Below are 12,918 nucleotides of genomic sequence, written 5' to 3'. Positions count from 1 at the left end.
TCGATATCTTGAGCTTTCGAGCTCGAGTTATCAAAATTTTAACCCTTTTTTTAATTATTTTGTTATATAACGGGTGCTCACCTTTTTCTTCATTGATAGATGTTGCAGTACTCTGAGAATTGATGGTGGCCCAGGTTTTTTATCCCTTACCACTCATCAACTCCCAGTCCCGAATCGCCTTTCCCCTGAAACCAACGATTGATCCGCGAGCACAAAGAACGGTGCGAGCAAGAGGATATATGTGACCACTTTCAAAGTCAGATCAACGAGGCCGCAGAGAGAAAAAGGAAGAGACTCTTAGTGGCAGCCTACCCCGACCTAGAACCCGAGATCAGGCCTATTCCATTAGATTCCAAACTCAAAGTTACTCTAACTTTTTCACCTAGTGAGCTCATTTTTAGCCTTTTCGAGGGTCCTTTTGACCAACCGCCTAAAGCCCCCAAATCCCTCTCTTTCCCGGTCTTGGAGAATTCCTTCTTCGAGGCTGAAAACTATCAAAGTTCCATAACCTCGACTCGACAAATTTATGGGCTCCTCTCTTGCCACAGGTTGAAGCTCTCTGGAAAGTTAGTCTGTTGCCTTGCCAGCTTTTATGAGAGGAGCTGCTCTGCACCTGGAGAAGAAAATCCAGAAAGAAAAATCAAGCCCTCAGCCTCGAGCCGTGAGCACTTATGAGCTGGGGCTTTACTGCCTCTAAAGGATTACTTCAGGAAGCTTTCTGGACTATGCTGGCATAGCTCCGTTCCAAATCCAAACAAAATCATATAGGGTTCTATTAGCGTTGAAGTCAATGTACAAGGAGATGAAGTGGGAGGAGCCCACAGTGCACGAGATCTTGTACCTTTTTTGCCTTGAAAGCAACCCTTCCCGAGCACATGGTGGGGATGAGTTCTACAATCTATTCGACTAGCCGGAGGAGAAGCAACTGTACGAGGATATTCTGAACCATCCTCCAAACTTCAAGACCTCCTTCTTCTGGACAAATGATCTCGCTCCCTCCTAATTCTACTCCTTCCAAAGATGGTTGGCAATCCATTTCTTATCTTCTTCATGAGGAGAAGCTTCGGCTTTGCAACCTTCTGGAAGAAGGCGAGACCACTGATGATTCCAGCAACTTCAAATATGCGAGATGGGAGGATGTGCCCATGCCTACCACCATGCTCCCCATGAGAGGCAAACACGTGGGTCAAAGTTATCGAGCCCAAATACCTCGCCCCTTCGAACCCTGAGGCTCGGGAAATGAGGCATAGGATGTGGCCTCAACGAGCCCGTCAGGAGGTAAAGAAGTGCTCAACTCAAGGGTAGACCTTAGAGTCCATAGGTTTGATAGTTGGCTAGGTGAATACAAAACCACGTATAGCTTAAACGAGATTTGGGAAGGGGTGGAAATGCAATACGACCCAAATGAATATAGGGACCTCTCGAGAATGTCCCCCCAACTTTAGGGAGGGGACTCCAATAGGCTTGTCAGAAGACAGGGGAATTTCTTGGTCCCCCGGTTCAAGCTCTAGTGTGTCTTCCTGTTATGTTCTTGACACTTGGTCTTTTTACTTATAAAAATGTGTATGACTCATTAATAGCTTGACTAATGTACCTCGTTCTTTCAGGTGACATGGAGTCAGATTTGGACAGCCTCCTGGGATAGCCCCCAAGCCTTGTGGAACAAACGAGGTCGCGTAACCTCAAAGAATGTGGTTGCTTCAAAGTTGGCCAAGGTCGCTGAGGGCACCTCTCCCTTGATGCCCGCCTCTTCCGAGCCCAAAGCTCAGGCTTTGGAATCCACGAACGTGGTTTCTAACACAGCCCTCACAACCTCAACAATCATCACCACCGAACCTCCGGAGATCATGCTACCTCCCTTACCTACTGAAGACAAAGGCAAACAAGTCGTTCCTCCTTTGGCTCCCAGGACTATGGGTGACCCAACTGCGGTCTGCAAGTTTCTGGTGTCATCACACGTGTGAGAGTACCTCTGGATAACGTGGTGGGGACCCTAGGAGACGATCTGTGCTCGAACATGCTGTCTCGAGTAGGCCAAGCTTGTAGCAACATCGATGCCAATGTGTGGCCATTTTTGACGGGAGACAATCCCACACACCATACTGACCAAACAATGGAGCTCGGGGTTTCTATAAGTCTATTTCTCTTGACTTCTACTTTCTTGGTCATCTGTTTATTTTCTAACTCTTGTAAACATTTTTTGTTCCAGGCTCTTCTTTGCGTTCTTCGATAGAGGTCGGTGATCTCCTCGAAGATGGCGACGACGAAAACACTGGCTTATGAATCAAGCCAGGCTTGCATCTGATCTGAAGATGTTTTGAAGGAGGTGAAGGTACCCTAGGTCAAAGTTGAGGAGCCCCGAGCCAAGGCAGAGGAAGCCCTCAAGCTTCTTCAAGATAAAATTGATTCCTCTAAGGCCACTGCCAGTCTAAAGGCAGAACTCGATACCAAGATAGCGGATTTCGACTCAACAAGGGCCGAGATCGACTGCCTAAAGGCAAAGACAAGTGCTGCCAAGGTCGAGGTTGAACGCCTAAAGGAGGAGAAGGATTCCGCTTTTGGAATTCTTGAAGATGAGAAGAAGCACCTAACTAAAGAATTCAATACCAAGAAGGATCGGGCTAAGGACTGAGCTATGAACATGATATGGTCTCTGAACCTCGACATAGACACTTCGTTCCTTTAGGATAAAGAAGAGGAGTTCATATCCAACGAACAGGGCTGCGTCCCTTATAATTTTTGTAACTATATTTTTTGTGCCCTTGGTGCAAAGACAATTTACAGCTCAAGTTTGAGCTATTTTTATTATCTTATGAATGTGTAATGCCTTGGATAGCCAATACCGTTACACTGTATATTTATAAAAGTGTAAGACTTGCTAACCAAGCCATTTAGTTAAAATGTGTCACTAACACCATTACCGATCTAGGGTTAAAGATTTTGGTCAAAAAGATACATTACATATAGATAAACGTTTTATACATGGGATCCCAAAAGTAATAATGTTTAAAGGATAGTTTACAAAATTTTCTAGAGTATACAATCAATTGGCCACTCTAAGGGCAAAACGGACATCTAAGGTCCTCTTGTTCTTGTCCCTCCCTCAACCGCGCGCGGCCTAACAGCTGGTCATGTACATTCCGCCTCTAAAGCTCTCCAAATTAGGGCTGATCAAGCTTACCCTTGCCTTTACCTGGACCACGTAGCACCCATGAGCCAAGGCCCAACAAGAAAACCATAATATCATAGCATAAACAATGGCGATAACCAAACAATTCTTTAGGCATGATCATATAATCAGCAGACCATGATACACACAAAATCATTAGATATAACCAATAAATCCATAATCAATACTCAGATATTCAACATATCATATTTGACACATAGCAACAGCTACTAATCATACAATAACGAGGGTCGAAGCCGTAGGTCGCACCCTCTGTTTACACAGCTATCAGTGGCTGAGCCATGTCCTGTGCGCCAATATAAAATCCGACACTCTTAGGCCATTTGTTTTATATTCACATGGCATAATACCATCTTATGTAATGCCTACAAGAATAGGGAGCCTCTAGTCCCATTATAACCTCACAACCAGGTGCAGTTTTCATACCTTTGATTCCAAGTGTTATGATTATGAGAGAAGACCCCTTGAGCATGATCCATTTCCCGAGCCCTAGCTTACACCTAGTCCCGACCAAGACAAGGGATTCCATCAATAACAATTGTATAAAGGTTTCCAAACCAAGTTCTAGCCTTCGGAACATCGAATTCCACCAAGCACGATGGTGGAGTATATCCCGAGCACTCTAAATTAGGTTCCCGCGCCTAAAACCTCCCTAAGGCCAAATCTTCCCTTAAGAGTCGCGGCTCAAGCCTTCTATGCCGCAGCCCGCCTCCATCCAGAGGCTCAGCCTCGCCCAAAAATAGACACGGGCCACGGCCCAGCATTCCCCATGCCGCGGCCCGCCCTTCTTCCTCCGCTACCATCTGTTCTAGAGGGCCGCGGCACACCAAGAACTGAGTCGCGGCCCGACCCCTTTGAACCCAGAGAACCCGCCATTTTTAACAACTAAAACAACTAAACCTCACTCGAATCCACCCAAAACCATCCCAACGATACTATTCGACTATCACAACCATCCTAACATGTTTCCAGCAGCAAAACCTGACAAACACCTAGCTTAGAAACTCAACAAAATCTCACTTTAATCCTTAAAATCCATAAGCTTATAAACACCAAAACCCAACCAAGAAAACACAGAATTCAGATGCTAAACTATCATTAGAAGCTTACCTTTACTGAAGAACAAGTCCAACAAACAATTGCTGAGCTAACTCCCAAGTCTTTTGCCTTAATTCAACCTTTAATGTCAAAAATCCAAAAACACTTAGAACCCAGCCAAAACTACAGAATTTAATAACCATAGATGTAACTCAGAACTTACCTCAATCCTTGATTAGATCCTCTAGCTAACCCTGAGCTAATCTCCAAAGTCCGAGCTCAAATTCTTGAATCTCTAGCTAAGTCCTCCCTTGATTTCCAATGGCTTCCTTGAGAAAAAATGTTGAATGAGCTGAGAGAGGAGGGAAGAGTCAGTTTTAGGTGTTTCTACTGCCTTCCCTTGGTTTTGTTTTATCTTATTTAGTATACTTAAGTTAATCCCAAAGCTTGGGGTGCCAAAAACGTCATTGAGGGCGAAATGGTAAATTTCCCCAATATTCCCTCCTAAACTTCCTAACCTCAAATATATCTCCAATTATTTATTTAATATTCAAAATACCCCTTGAGTCGCCCCGAGTTAAGTATTGGGTCCCGTTGTTACTTTCTCGCCAACTGGCTCCCTAGGATCGCCTCAAGCCGCACGCTGCAGATATATCCACATAATAATGTGGTCTCAAAAATTTATCACAAATAATTACATTTATGCCCCCAACGGCCTAAAATTACAAATATGCCATTTTAATCTAATAAGGGCCTACATGCATCCTAATCCTCATAATTATTCATCTCATATATCCAAATAATCATGCACTAAATCATTTAAATCACACACATAAACCAATTGTGCCCTCTCGGCACACTAATCAGGGCCCTTAACCCTAAATTATTACACAGATATATATTATCGAATCAGGTATCTTATCTGTATATGAGTCTATAGGTAATTTTCAGTAAATTCTCGTGCTTCAATTTTTTTAGTAATTTTGGGTTGTTGCAGAATGTTTATATTTTAATGGTAGTTTTTATGCTTTCAACTTTCTAGCTCGAAAATCATTTTGCATATTATCTACCTTTAGATTTTTGCCTTAATATTGTACATCATATTTCTATATCGAAATATTTTGAGTATGTTATTATTAAGAGACTGCTTTTATAGTTATTTATTTTTACAAATGTAAGTTGGATTTAAGTTCAAATTTCAATACATTCATGCATAGTTTATTCGAAATTCCCATGTTCAACTTTGTTATTATCAAGGTTGAACTTTACTTTTACCATGCATTAAAAAATACTTAAATGGTATGTAACCTCGTTAGTCTAGTTATGTTTTGTTTTCTGAGACACTTTTCCTCATCCTCTAGTATATCCTTGAGGTTGAAAGGTCGAAACTATTTTGCAAAAAAATTCCAGGACCCCTAGTCTCGACTTATGTTTTTTGTTGGTTTATGTAGAATTCCAACTTTTGATTGCGTCGATTAGGTCTTGTTTACTTCGTGTTTGGTTAATGATCCATACACTTATTATTTCCTTTATTTAAGGTTAAAAATCCATACATTTCTGTTAGAGTTTATTTTTATTGATGTTATTTTTTTGAGCCTATGGTATACCACTTCTGCCTCCTTAATATCCTATGATTGTGATCTTAGGTTATTGAGCATTGGGGGCTTGCAAAAAATAACAATAAAAATACAATATTTTAATAACATTCAGTGTTTTATTAATGAAAAGCAAATATTAAAGACAAGCTTGGTTAAAACGAATAAACATCATTCCTACATTATTGATAATATGGTCGTAGATGTTCACCATTCCAAGCTCGTGGGAGCAATCATCCATTTAACCTGTCTAGTTTATAAACTCCAAGTCAAATGACAGACTCGATCTGGTAGGGTCCCTCCAAATTAGGCTCGAGCACCCCAGCAGATTCAGGGAAGTTACTAGGCCATTTATAAGCCTGGTTGGGTGAATATCTTCCCCTAATTCAGGGAAATTACAACCAATCATTCTAATATGAAATAATGTAAATAAATACATTAAATGCATAATATCCCATGATAATCAGGATTAATATCAGATAACAACAAATCCCTAAGGAATAGGGATCGTCTACCAGTTATTGTGTGTAAAACGCATTGCTGACCTCGAATGCATGGTTAATGCGCTTTCGAATCAACCAATACTTCGAGCTCGATATTCCAATCAATCTCCTCCTTAGCTATCCATTTCAAGGAACTTAATCTATGGAGACCAATGTCCTCGAGCCTGCGACGTAGGTCGAACAACACTAATATGCGTCGAAGAAGATTCTTTCTTTCGAGCTTGAACCTTAAGCTTAAGCGCCTTTAAACTTGTGCTCGATTGCCAACAACAACAGGTAAGGAAACATGCATATTTATAAAAGTGTTCAACCACTTCTTGTTATTTTCGAGCTTACGCTTTACGAGCCTACACTTCGAGACTCATTTATTCATCCTCAAAATTTGGGTGTAACAGAAATGGTCATATTCAAGTAGGGATAAAGCTATCAAATTAAAGATTCAATTGATAACTCAAGTGTATATATAAACCAATTTCATCAAGTATTAAGATGCTAACCCAATAAAGTTTTCAATGAATTCCCAATTAGTGCACAAATAGTTCTTCCCAATCAACCACTCTTCCCTAGATTAAGCTAAGCAAAAATCCTAAGGTTTAATTTATGCTTTCATATGTTGGATTGAATAACCCCTCTCCATTAATGTAGTTGACAAAAAGATTTAGATCGATCGGTCTTCACATGGTTGTAATGTAGGCTAGGCTAAAGGTATAGATTAAGATGGATTTGTAACCTACAACCTTAAAACCTAGCTTGCCTTGGACCTAATGAATTCCGTGTGCTCTACCCAATACAAATTAACTCAATCCCTCCTAACTCACTCATTAGAACTCACTTCCCTTTCTTCTATGAATACTACACTAATACGCTCAAATATAGCAACAATACAACTACATACAAATTTCTTTATTTACAATTAACTATATATACATATATTTTTTTTAATATTCATTCCTTTTTCTATTTTTTTAATTTTTTTTAATTTTTGAATAATATGAAAACATGGTGACTTAAAAGTAATATACTTAATATAAAAACATTGAAGATAATAAAACATAAATACAATTAAAAAATTTGAGCATATAAGTGTATATTAATTTACAATTATGAACACCTAAGAACCAAGATACGCTTTCCTCACTTCCCCCCAAACTTATCTCAAATAATATCCTATACAAAATAAGTCTAAGGTTTGGTGTGAAATAAAAATAGGATATTCAAAAAGGGATTGGCTATCAAGTTGAGGTCATACGAACAAAATAGGCCAATAAGCTAAAAGTTGGGTCACTAGGGAAAATAATTACAAGGTAGGCATGAAAAGCTCAAACGATCCAAGAAAATTGCCTAAATCCTCTCTAAATCATTAAGCCTCCTATAATTTCGCCTCAAGGGAATTATCAAGCCAATTCTAAAATCCTAAATCTTCATGAATACTTAATTTAATCTAGGGTGACGGATTTCATGGTCAAACTATTCACACTCAATTGTGACACATTCTCACTATGGTTGAATTAGCACCAAAAACATTAAGTGCTAAAGGCTCACTAATACACAAGAGTTAACAAATATTGTAATTTTGTTTTTTTTTTAATTTTATCATCGAGCCACCCCTACACTTGAGCACAACCATTACAAACATTAATTCCAATACAACATAAAACACACCTAAACAATACCTAAAAGTTAATAAAATAACATAAAATAAAATAGCAATTTAAACAACACCCCTCCCCCCCCCCCCCCCAAAAAAAATAATAATAATAAGAGAGAGCAATGTCCTTATTGCTACACAACACCAAACAACAACTACAATAAGCAAAAAAGAAACACTAGAAACAAAGAAACATTAAAGTAAAAGAAAATAACATTAACAAGACAAAAGGTAAAGAAAAGCTGCCTTCCACATCAATGGCTTCTGCATGCTCAAGCTCTTCATCAATAATTTTTTTACACCAACCCAGACAAGATCTCACCTGAAATAGGCGACAAATCACCATATTCTCTATAAATTTTGTTCAAAATCTCCCCAAATTCACCCAGCCTTGATGTCCCAGCATTGCGAAAGATTTTAACAGCATAGAAAAAGCATCACCCACGACATTTCCAAAATTTCCAACAAAAACTAACATTTGACTTAGCTTATTTTCTCAGCATCATGGCATCAAAATACTCCCCATTTTATGAAGCAAGACATCAATGATATCAATCCACCCCGAAAGAACCTGAACATAGTTAGAGGCATGGAAAACTAGCAGTGAAGGAGGGTAAAAACAAAGAAAAATACAATAGAGATAACACTTCTACTTCCTTTTTTTCTTTTTTTACATGTTGTGCTGGTCCAAGATTCAGCTTTAAGCGCAACAACTCTGCCATATATAATTTCAAAGTCTAAGTAAGGTGGACAAGGTCTTGTGTCGCTTAACCTTTCTACCCCCAAACTTAATTTTTTCCCATTCACCTTAAACTTTCTTCCTGCATTTTCATCACGCAAATCCAATGCACCACAAGGAAAGAGTTTGATTACCACGAATGAATTGGAAAAGTTTGATTTTATATGCCCCAAGTTGGCTTTCATCTAAGGATTAGAGAAAAACACACGCTACCCCACTTCAAACATTTGGGAATGAGCTTTCCAACCATGCTTATTTTTCTTCTTTCTATGTGGCTTTTGCATGTGAGATGGTGCCCTTTGTACACTTTTCCACGGCTCATTGTCTTTCTTAAATTTTTCAAACTCTTGTTATACGTTGTGGGTATCTCTTCCTCCATATTAGAGTCCATGACATGAATGGCCAAACACTCCCCCAACTCATCGAGAGAACGTATAGGATTGAATACCTTGAAAGTTACTTGCTCATCTTAAGCTCGCATTGTGAGCCCTCCTTTTTCCACATCGATCAAAGTTCTACCTATAGCAAGAAATGACCTCCCCAAAATAATAGGCACTTATATATCCGCCTCATAGTCTAGAACAATAACGCCAGTGGGGAAAATGAATTTTTTAACTCTCACCAACACATAATTTTCCCATCAGGGTGAGCGAGGGATCTATCAGCTAGTTGAAGAGTAACTGTTGTATGTCTAACCTCTCTAGTCCCTACCCGCTTGAAAACAGACATTGGCATCAAGTTTATGCTAGCACCCAAATCACACAAAGTCATTCGACAATAAGAGTCTTCAATAGTACATGGAATGGTGAAACTTCCTTGATCTTTCATTTTAGGAGACAACTTGTTCTGCAAGAATGAACTACACTCCTGGGTTGGAGCTTCAATTTCAAACTCCCCCAACCTTTTCTTCTTTCAAAAATTTCACATAGTTGGACATTTTTTCAAGGGCTTCCACAAATGAGATGTTAATATGCAGCTGCTTAAAAACATCTAGAAAATTCTTGAATTGAGCATCTTGCTTTGTCTTCTCAAGTCATAGAGGAAAAGGTGGTTGATGTTGTACTTTTGAACTTCCTAGACAGCTAAGCTGCGTCATTGCTGATGTATTTTGGGCAGAGACATGTTTTGGTACACTATGAATTTCATAAACTCCTTGGATTTTTTCACTGTTTTGAATTGAAGAGGGCTCAATCTCATGCCCAAATCTTTCTTGGATATTTCTAATTCCTTAGCACTTCTCAAATTTATTACTTTGCTCTCCTCTTTACCTTCTCGTCTTGGATTTATATTGTGACTTGGCAATGAACCTTGGGGTAGTCTTCACATCACATTAGCAAGTTGTCCATCTTGAATCTCCAAGTTTCTCATAGATGCTGGTTTACTTTAGATCATTGCATCCGTTTTTTCCATATTCTCCAATGGACTAGGTGAGGATGCTTGTGACATTGGGATTTGTTGTTGAGAAAAATCAGGTGGATAAGTAGGCGTATGAGTCATTGATAAAGTATTAGGACAAGCCCCCTGATTGCTCCATGAGAAATTAGGGTGTTGCCTCCATGTTAGATTGTAAGAGTTTGAATTAAGGCCATTTCTATTCTGATTTCCCATGTAACACACAGATGCAGGATTAAAGGGACAATTGTCAAAGGTGTGACCATCACCACAATACACACAAGAATCTTCTACAAGCGGTGGCCTTGTTGATCCATTTGTGGATTCATACCTACACTCATATTCTTAAGAATATTTGACATAGAACAAACTTGGGCCGCCGATGAAGTAAGTGCATCAACCTTATGAACACCAGCCACTTTCCTCACCATAGGTGCTCTAGTAGTTGGCCATTGATAGTTATAATTGGAGATCCTCTATGGAATTTATTAATCATCATTGTATGACTTGGCCAAAAGTTCCCAATTTGCTGAAGCATCAACCACCATTCTTGTATGAGCATTTAGACCATTGTAAAAGGTCTCCATTTGGATGCAACCATGATGAGGGAATTTTCTTTGTAACTCTTTCAACTTCCCCCATGCTTCATATAAAGACTCTTCATCTAGTTGTTGGAAAGAAGTGATCTCATTTCGCAGCTTTGCATTCTTGGTGGGTGGGAAGTATTTCATCAAGAATCACTCGACCAATTCTTGCCAAGTAGTCATTGAATCTGATGGGACGGAGTTCAACCAAGCCTTTGCTCTGTCTCTCAAAGAGTATGGACAAATAATAAGTCTCAAGGCAACTTCTTTAACTTCGGGGAGCTTGAAAGAATCACTCACTCCAATGAATAGATGGAGATAAGGGTGAGGTTCTTCAGTAGGAATCCCACTGAACTATCCCACAGTTGGATACATTTGGAACATAAAAGGCTTCAATTCAAACTGTGATGCTTGTATTTTTGGTGTCAAAATTCCTGAGTTAAGCTCATTAAATAGGGGGACAACCTATTGTCTAATGGCTTAGTCCCTATAATAAGCCATAATCACTACATTTTGACCATTGTTAGGTTCAACTACTCTTTAAGCTTGTGGTTCACCATCTGGATCATCCATCGCTACTACTCTCTCTTGGGCTATTCATTGTGTTCTTCTTTCTCTGAATGTACACTCAATTTCAAGGTCTATAGGGAATAGTTCAGGATCAATGGGGTCTCGACACTCGTTCCTAAAGAGATAACACATGTCAATGCACAAGAATCGACCAACAAAGCACACAAAAAAATAAAATAAAAAGAAATAAAATAAACCAAATTGCAACACAATTAATTTCACAATAAAGAACTTTTAACAATCCCCAGCAACAGTGCCAAAAATATGTTGCATAAAATAAAGATAAATGCAAGTGTACACTATTTGTTAGGAATGAGTTTCCTAATGCGCAACGGAAAGGTGGTGGGTTAGCCCAATGTACAACAAAAATTTTGTAATATGTTTAAACTACTTTTAAATATGCGGATCCATTAATATACATACATTAATCATTAGCAAGAATATAAAACATACCTCTTGATGCCTATCAAGTGTCCTTGCTATATTTTTGTAATTTGAACGAACTTCCTATCCAAGCTGCTCCCAGGTACTCACACCAAGATCTTCCACAACATTCTCTACACCTCAAGAAGTGTGTGGGCACTTAGAGAATAAAGGATAGTTAATTTATGATTCTACTTGATGTACTCAACACATGAGATCAAGATAATAGGCCTGAGATTGGTTCTTTATCTTTTTTAGAGAGAGATAGAAAAGTATTGTTCTCTTTTCCTTAGAGTGAATAAAAGAGTATATCCTTTTCTATTTTCTGATAAGTCTAACTTCAATCGAAAATATTCAAATTTAAAAAATAAATCTGTAATCAATTTACAATTTATCTTTTAATTAATTAATTATCTTATTAATGAAAATATCCAAAATCTAACTTTTGAATTTTCCATTAATTAATTAATTAATTAAATAATATTAAAATATCTATGCCTCAAAAACTGTGTAGTACACACCACACATAGTCCATGGACTGTGTATGTCGTGTACCACCCTATATTTTAGGGATATTTGATTTTTCCATAATTATTTAATTATTTATTCAAACTACCTTATCAGATAAAAACTCAACAACCTGATAATTAATTCAATTTTGAATTAATTATCTTTTTAACTAATTATCAAATATAATTAGTTATTTCAATAAATATCAATCTTTTAAATTCAAATCTAATTTGAACTTATCAGATTATTATCTCCCACTCAAATAAAGATATCTAATAAATTATACCGATTAATTAAAACCAATTTAAATTAAATAATAATTTCGAAATTAAATATTTAATTTATTATAATTTTAAAAATTATAATTAATTCATTATTTAATATAATTTTTAAAATAAATTTAATTATTTAATATAATTTAAAAAATTACATAATAATTAAATATTTTTTAATTTTGTTAATTACAACTAATTTGTAATTAATTAATTAATCACTATTATCACATAATTATATTTTTGGCCTGAAGAACAAATTTCTTCTTAAATATGTCTTTAAACCATTTTCCCTTTATATCAACTCTTGCCTTGAATAGTGTTGATAGAGCCGCTGTGGGGACCTATGGACCTAAAATTCCAAGCTTCTATAAATTTGAGATTATTAATGAAACTCTTTAATTAAATAATCTTAATTTTTTAATCTCATGATTACTCCATTATAAATATCAGA

The 12,918-nt window shown here is 37.6% G+C and overlaps 1 non-coding gene across 1 annotated transcript; it reads left to right on the top strand.

The window, feature by feature from the left end:
- Positions 1-10,700: 10,700 nt before the first annotated feature.
- LOC133807638 (small nucleolar RNA R71) lies at positions 10,701-10,806 on the top strand. Its single transcript, XR_009879539.1, has one exon. It is a non-coding gene; the product is annotated as a small nucleolar RNA R71 (small nucleolar RNA).
- Positions 10,807-12,918: the final 2,112 nt, after the last annotated feature.

Source organism: Humulus lupulus, chromosome X (genome assembly GCF_963169125.1).
Source record: "Humulus lupulus chromosome X, drHumLupu1.1, whole genome shotgun sequence".
Taxonomy (NCBI): Eukaryota; Viridiplantae; Streptophyta; class Magnoliopsida; order Rosales; family Cannabaceae; genus Humulus; species Humulus lupulus.
Note: the sequence above shows the minus strand (reverse complement) of the source record. Positions and strands in the feature narration are given on the sequence as shown.